At 42.4% G+C, this 7,500-nt stretch overlaps 2 protein-coding genes across 6 annotated transcripts in view; one reads left to right on the forward strand and one right to left on the reverse strand.

Moving 5' to 3' along the window:
* LOC125948684 (protein split ends-like) overlaps window positions 1-3,061 on the forward strand; it is a 142,538-nt gene extending 139,477 nt beyond the window's left edge. For all 5 annotated transcript variants that reach the window (XM_049674979.1, XM_049674980.1, XM_049674978.1 and 2 more), the window contains one exon: window positions 1-3,061. This exon is cut by the window's left edge and continues 4,201 nt beyond it. The gene's annotated coding sequence lies outside the window, so the exon portion shown is untranslated.
* Window positions 3,062-7,314: 4,253 nt separating this feature from the next.
* The window catches only part of LOC125948698 (uncharacterized), a 5,783-nt gene continuing 5,597 nt past the window's right edge, over window positions 7,315-7,500 (reverse strand). The window contains exon 6 of the mRNA XM_049675009.1: window positions 7,315-7,500. This exon is cut by the window's right edge and continues 430 nt beyond it. The gene's annotated coding sequence lies outside the window, so the exon portion shown is untranslated.

Here is a 7,500-nt window from a genome sequence, read left to right on the forward strand (position 1 = left end):
GAGTCCGCCCGTTATATCTAGCAGCATTCGAATTCAAAAACTGACTGGACTGAGCGGCGTATGCTTCATTCAATGTTTCAATAGCCAGATGTTTTTTCCTTGCTCTGTTTGATTTTGCTCTCAATTTTCTATCATACATTTTCCAGTTCATGTTTTCTTTTTTTGTTAGATTTCCACTTCTCTTGTTTTCTCATATTTTCGAGTTCATATAACTTCTTTCCATATTTGATATTCATCTTTTCTCACTTTTTCATAGTAAAGCCAACACCCCCGATTGGCCCCATACGTGTGCCCATTTCATAGCTCTTAGCTGCTTTGATTCAACGATTTAAATCGGAAAGCGAAGTGTAAAGGTTGTTTTTTTCTGGTGCTTGTCTGGTGTGTTCGATGAATCGCTTAAAACATAACGCTTAAATAACTCCTCGATGGGGTATCTCTGTCGAAGTGGTCGGCCCGGGTCCCGACGTGTGTCCTTACATTTATCACTTACTGAAGGGGAAACGGAATATATCGCCCCCCCTATTACTTTTAGTTATATTTATTAGCCTTTGTGCCCGCTCGTGTCCGGTTACTGTGTGCGTGTTTCCTTAATTTATCCATCCTTTTTTTTGCTGCAAGCATTAAATTTTTCTGTTTCTCTAAGTTTGTGGAAAGATTTTCGATAATTTATACAACTTTACTGCTTCCGTTTCGGTTCAGATTCTAGTGTTTCTCAATTCACGATTCGTGTAGAGCAAAGAGGGGATAAAATTCCTTAAACGGAGCTAAAAGCTTTAGTTGATTACTTTCTCGTTTTGAACCATGCCCGTTACCCAAATCATAACGTCTCTGGCGACCACAAACCCTGACTATTAGAGTAATCGTTTACAAAGTATCGAAAATAGTGCAGAGGACGGATCAAGGTAGATTACTGTCATTACGGACGGGCCAAAGGAGTACGCGACGTAGCTTAGCATCACCACCTTCGAAGGTTCTGTAGATCGGTTCTTTACACACACAAAAAAAATGCTTTGGAACAACCAAACAAATTGCAATATTTTCGTCGTCGTGACTGGACGGCGGCCAATCTTGTTCGACCGTTACTGCCATTTGAAAAAAAAAAGCAACAACAATGTAAGAATAGCTGCCATTCTTAGACGTTTTTGTGTTTTGTGTTAGCGTAATATGCAACAAATGCACGGCAATCGTCAGCTGGAGGGTTTCCCATGTTTTCAAGCTTCACTTAAGTTCGTCAAATATTTAGAGCAATCGAAATACTAAAGCAAAAACCACACAATGCAAAACATTAATTCGTCGTACCGCCTTAAGCTGGCTGGCCGATGCCAGCCTTCAGTGACAAATGCACACGGTTCAATACAATCATTTCTAGCGATGTGCCACTTCACATAGATGAGGTTTTTTAAGTGTTTCTTTTCGTTCGTTTGGTAGCCCTTTCGATTTTCGGTTTCGGGAACAAGATAAATATGGGAGCATATTAGGGAAGGTTCTTCTGAACATGGTGGCACAAACAACATTCGGTGGTTTCAGCTTTCACTCGGTAGCGCTGAAGAGTGTGATGAAGATCTGCTTCTCTCTCTCCCTCTCTCGCTAGGTTATAAGAGGTTGCATTATGCAAACGAAGCAAGTATTTGCACAGGGCTACAGCGTAGGGCATCAGAAAACAAGCAATTTAGTCACATAAGTCCGCGGATTTCAGTAAATTAAAGCGTAAATTTCAAAACTTCATACAATTACACATACTGGTGACTAGTGGCAGTCTTTGCCGAGATAGCACACGATACCACATGATACCAACCACATAAACACACACACACACACACACACACACACACACACACACACACAGATACATGCAAATACATACTGAACACACTCAATCATCCCTTCATCCTTTTATGAAGATATATAAAAATATATAAATAAATATATACATAACCATAGATACATGTACGAACACCATCGTTAAGATTCACTTTCTAGACTCCTGATTGCGAAACGAAGTACAAATTAGAATGTATGCTTTAACAACTCATAGGAAGAAAACGGTAGCTTTCACTACCCATAGACACGAGACACACAAACACACAAACACACACACATACAAGCTCTATATTAAATAAACGATAGCCAATTCATGATAAGATGGTTCACAAATTGACCGCACTAATGCGATCCAGGTGCTGCGACTGACCTGTTGACTAGTGAGATTTTATTGTTGCTTTAAAAAGCGTCCAAACCACTTTGCAACTGTTGATCACATTTGGCCACGTTGGAATATCGTATTCCAAGCATGCCTTTTTTGTTGTTGCTAAGTTCCACATCGATATCATCGATGTCGGTCAAGCGCCATAATTTCAAGTCTATCTTTTTCTTTTTTGATAACTTTTTCGAGTCAAAACTATTGTCACAAGCCTAAATACGAGATGGTCCTTGCAGAAAAGAGTAATCGACTAATTGATGTTATCTTAATCTAAATGAACGCGCTTTCAGTCGTACAGCTTTTTTTAAAAGAACAATTTACCATACCGCAGATAACTCGTTAATGCCATCTTCCTGCTTGCTGCTCTAGAGGCCATAAGCAGGAACCATGATTCATTCACACGAATCGCACACGAATTTAGTAGTAAAGCGTCAAATTAGTAGCGTGTCTCATGCGACCTTGCGCCTCCCTACAAACGGATGCGCAACGGATTGGTTTCTATCTTTTCTCTATTCTTTTTATTCCTTTTTCGGCAATCTAATCAGTCTGCAGACGCTGATGCAGCTGATTGTTCGTGCTGTACTACTTTTTGCACTCTACCAGTTCGCGGTTTGTTTGAAAGCTTAAAGATAGAGAAAAACTAGTTGAAGGTTCGACGATGGTCAAGTGCAGCATATTGATAGTAGCCAAAATAGGATGTGTTCGATTGTTCTGAACAAAGTAAGACAAACACATAAACACCGTTGCAGCTCTATAGAACATTTTTAATCCAATTGAAAAAAGCAAAACATACAACAAAAAAAACGAAAAAAAAACACAAGAAAGCACACTGGCGATTGAGGAAAAGAACTGTAAAAATAATGTTGATAAGAGAGATAATTTCGCCCACTAAACAATTAACGAAACTAGTATCCATGGGACATATTGGCGATTTCGATCGCAAATAGCGGTACCGGCAGTTTGATCGACAAGGAGCAAAAAGTCCCATTCTGAAGAAACAATTCGCTGAAAAAAAAAAACAAAACCGTGGCGATAAGAAAATCGAAAGAGCGCAACCAAACGAAGCTACGACACTGTGTACAAAGCCTCTGTTTCAATCTGCGGTGGCAACGTGTAGAACTGGAGAAACGGCAAACGGCAGCCGCGCGTATTAGTCCGCCACCATGGCGAATCCGGCCAGAATAATAGTGTAAACCAAATCCTGTGGAGTGTAGCAACCCGTTCGCCTAGTGGTTCGAACGAAACACCCAAACTGAGAGTTGACTGATCAAACTACTGTAATCAAACGGAACGGGAAGCGCATTAGAAAGCGTATGTCCGGTTCAGTTCCCACTACCTGCACCAGCACCAAGAGACACGAAGCGCCGTGGCATAGGTGAGCTCTCGACACAGGGCTAGTAGCTTCAACGTAACGTTTAATTTTGTTTTGGCTGTGCTTTTTGAAAATTAAAAATGGAAAACAATGGGAAAAAGTAAAAATTACTCACATGAACTATCGTTTAACGGGCATCGAATGGGAGCGAGCGATGACGCGCGCACGCGATCCTTTACGTTAGGTTAAAGAATCTTAAGTCTTTTCGAACGATTGACACAATCGAGTTATGTAGTCCTGCGGTGCGCATCCTGGATCCGTACCATGTAAAGAGAAACGTATATATCCTTCTTTGGTTTTTTTTTAAGTTCATGTTGTAAACATCTAGGCTAAGGGACGAATAAGAGTAATTACATTTAGTCCTGTTCTGGGTTCGGTAGGATCACTCGGTTAGGTTGCTGAAGACGCCGTGTAGTTCTAGGTTTCCCCTTCTATTCTTTTTTCATAAATCGGTAGTAGGCAGCCTTCTCGGTGTAGGTTTAGGTGCGGTTTGAATCAACCGCTGGAATCTCTGGCTTCGTGGACGTACCTGGACGTGTCTGTACAGTAAGATTCTAGCCCTATATCGAGTGCAGTACAAGTGTGCCGCATTTTCGAAGTAGAAACCGGGCGAGGCCAGCTACTGCATCGTGGCGCGTGGCGGGTTACGCTAAGAATTACCGTGCTCCACCACTTCCGCGGGGATTATTTATTAATAAACATTCTTTTTTGTGTATAGATTTGCCATTTACATGTTATTTAGTAGCTACGGTCATAGTTTAGAGAGAACAACGGAAAGTCACAAAAGAAAAGCGTGGTACGAGCATGCGCTAAACAAGCGTGCTAAACCTCCCCCCTCTATTGTTAAGTCGAAGACGAGTCAGCAAAAGCGAAAAAAGAACAATACAATTTGATGAGTAGTACGGTGGGGGGCGCCAACGCCGCCAACCCAACGAACGTGTGAACGAACGAATCCTAGCTCATCGCCTATCGCTGCGAAACGCGCGGCAATGAAGCTGAACTAAGAGTTACGAGAAAAAAATGGAAAACAAACAAAACATGGCCGAAAGCGAGGGTTCTTAGCGTTTCCGAAATTGAAAATTTCACCTCCACAACACACAGATGCCACGGGCATCATAGTAGGCAACACTGACACAAAATTCGAACAAAAACGTAAGGCTGAAGGCTGAAAAACAAGAAATACTATTAATGCTCTTTACACTTTTTACTGCCCGAACAAATGGCGAAAATGGCGAACTAAACGTACATGGAAATGGTGAAACAATTGTCGAAACCGCGCGTACCGGAACTTCACAATGTACAGATGATCAGTACACGGAAAGGACGTAATACACTACGTAAAATATATAAACAAACACACATTCACTCACACACACACAGCATGGAACCGATAGTAGCAATAGACTAATCGACGAACAATTATAACTGAAAGTAAATAGCAAAATTACGGCAAGCGCCTACCGTTCTTACCATCCCTTGCCGCTCTTACTCTGGGCCCATGGCTGGGAGATGTACAAGTTTCTATAACCAAAAGAGAGAAAGAGAGAAAAAAAGAAAAGAAATGGCCGAGGATGGGTTTCAACGGTTGATCGTGAAAAGCGTTTTGTCAAATATGCACCACTTTCAACCACTACGTAGCAGATTGTTTTGTTGTTCTTTTATTGTTTTGTTTCCTAAGCCAAACACTTGATTACCGCTGAATGATATCCTGGAACCATTATAATAGACAAATGAGAACTCACTATCACACGGATGTAAAATAATAACACAGTATAAGAAAATCACCCCCACACAGGCAACAATGGTAAAAACCGGTGTATGGACATGATATAGAAACTGGTAGCCCACCAGTGAATGGTGAAGGTGAAAATCAAAACTAAACACACATACACACACAGACAGCTGTAATATTACAAAGAATAGATTAATTCAATAGACAAACAGCAAGGGATGCACAACCCTCTGAAACGTAGAAACTGCAGTCGCATTACAACCGTGTACCCCAAAATCTCTCTGAATGGGAAATAAAAATTGTTAAAAAGTGCAGAATCGAAGAGATGAAAAAACAAAATAAAAACAACAGTAAACAAAAGCAGCAATCGACGGAGTAAGAGTAACGAAAGCAGCATTCAACCAACAAAGAAATATATTAGAAGAAAAAAAAATTGCTGATGAGAAACACACAAACACGTTTAATAGGATGAGCGCAAAACAGCAGCAGCTAGCAAATAAACATGGCGCGAAGGGAACGAGCGAAGAAAACCGAGCTGCGGTGGTGAAGCAACTTTACTGAAATTATTCTAGATACTGAAAGTAATTTAAAACCAGAGAAATAAAATTATAAAATAATTAAATCAAACCCGTTGGGCCACTGACGCGACAGTACATGGAAAGAAACGTCTGGTGTTGTTTGGTGATAAAAAGCAAAACCAATTCACGGGAGCTGCGGGATCTGCATCTAGTGTGCCGCCGAGTTTACGAGATGTCGCCCGGAGCAACATTGGCCGGGAATGTAGGTCGATCAATAAGTGGTTTCCAGTAAAACCCAAACAGATTTGCGAGGCAAGCAAAAAGGGGGAGCTGGAACAGCAATTCCTTCGTCGTAAGAGTCCTGCACGGAGCACGGCACACGGTGACATCCACCTTGGTTGGCCTTTCTATACAAAATGTAGGTCATTTGCCCGTGCCCCACATGATTCTCGCAATGACACTGCCACCGAGCTGCATCCTCGGGAATGAAAACCGAACAGTCGGCAAAGCTTCTGCCGTTTGTTTGATCTGAAGGTCTGCTGGCTAGCGTCGCGTATCTTCTTCCAGTGGAGCGTCGCGTATCTTCACCAGATGCCGTTGGCACTTGCATTGTGAGGCACCCGTTGAGCACCCACAGGAGCACACGTGGACTAGCGTATTCTATCCCTTCTCGAGACGCGCACACCACAGATCAAAGCCCATCGCGTCGAGAGTTTTGTCATTTTTTTGTCCTTCAAATTTGCTGAGAGTGCAACTTTGTCCCGGGTGATGATTCTCTGCTGCTTCGTCAGCTTTTCAGCCCCCCCTCCATGGTGGAAAGAGGAAGAAATGATGACGCTTTCCGCTGGTCCCCCACAATGTCGCTGAGTGCATTGGCCCAGTGCAGGATATTGTCTTGTCTCGCCGTCACTAAAAGACGACTCGTTCTTTTGTCTTGAGCACCCTCTTTCGACGCTTTTGCAAGGCTCCCAGCTTGAGTCGTCTGACGACGGGTTTACTAACGATGCTGTGCTCATCTTGAAGCCAGCATTAAATGCTGGTGAATAATTAAAAATCCATTTCCCTACTTCCGTGCGCACACTCTCGGTGTGCTCGCCCGTCGTTGCATCGCTGATGAATGCAGCTAGAACTGGGAGGCGGGAGCGTGTGGGGTTCTGCACTGCTGACTGCAGGTGTGGGCCGTGATAAGTGAATTGTCAACATTGTAGTCGGCATTCTGCAAACGATTTCATTATTTATCTCGCGCGAAACAGAATGGCTTTTAAGCAGGGATACGGTGTGTTCTACATCGAGTTAATCAAAATCGAGCAATTCTGAAAGCACTACGCTGTTGTACGATACTGAATCTTCGTCTGAATGAAGTCTGAAACTATTATTAACGTTACTAAGGGCCTAAGGTTTAGAAAAGCCCCCCTTCCTTTAAAGTGCCTTTCGAGGTGCGGTTCTATTGTCCTTCCTCGCAGCGTCGCCAGTTATAGACGAGTTGACACCAAACGCTTGATTCGCTTTTATTCATTTACCATTTTTAATAATACACAGGGACATGCTTAGCTAAAGATAGATGCTTGGATTCCATTTTCTACTCTTCTGCTCTCTACGTTCTCTCGTTCTCTTCCCATTTTTTTGGCTTCCTCTCCTTCGTTTAATCTACTCATGTATACTTAAGCACAATAGCAGC

Source organism: Anopheles darlingi, chromosome 2 (assembly GCF_943734745.1).
Source record: "Anopheles darlingi chromosome 2, idAnoDarlMG_H_01, whole genome shotgun sequence".
Lineage (NCBI taxonomy): Eukaryota > Metazoa > Arthropoda > Insecta > Diptera > Culicidae > Anopheles > Anopheles darlingi.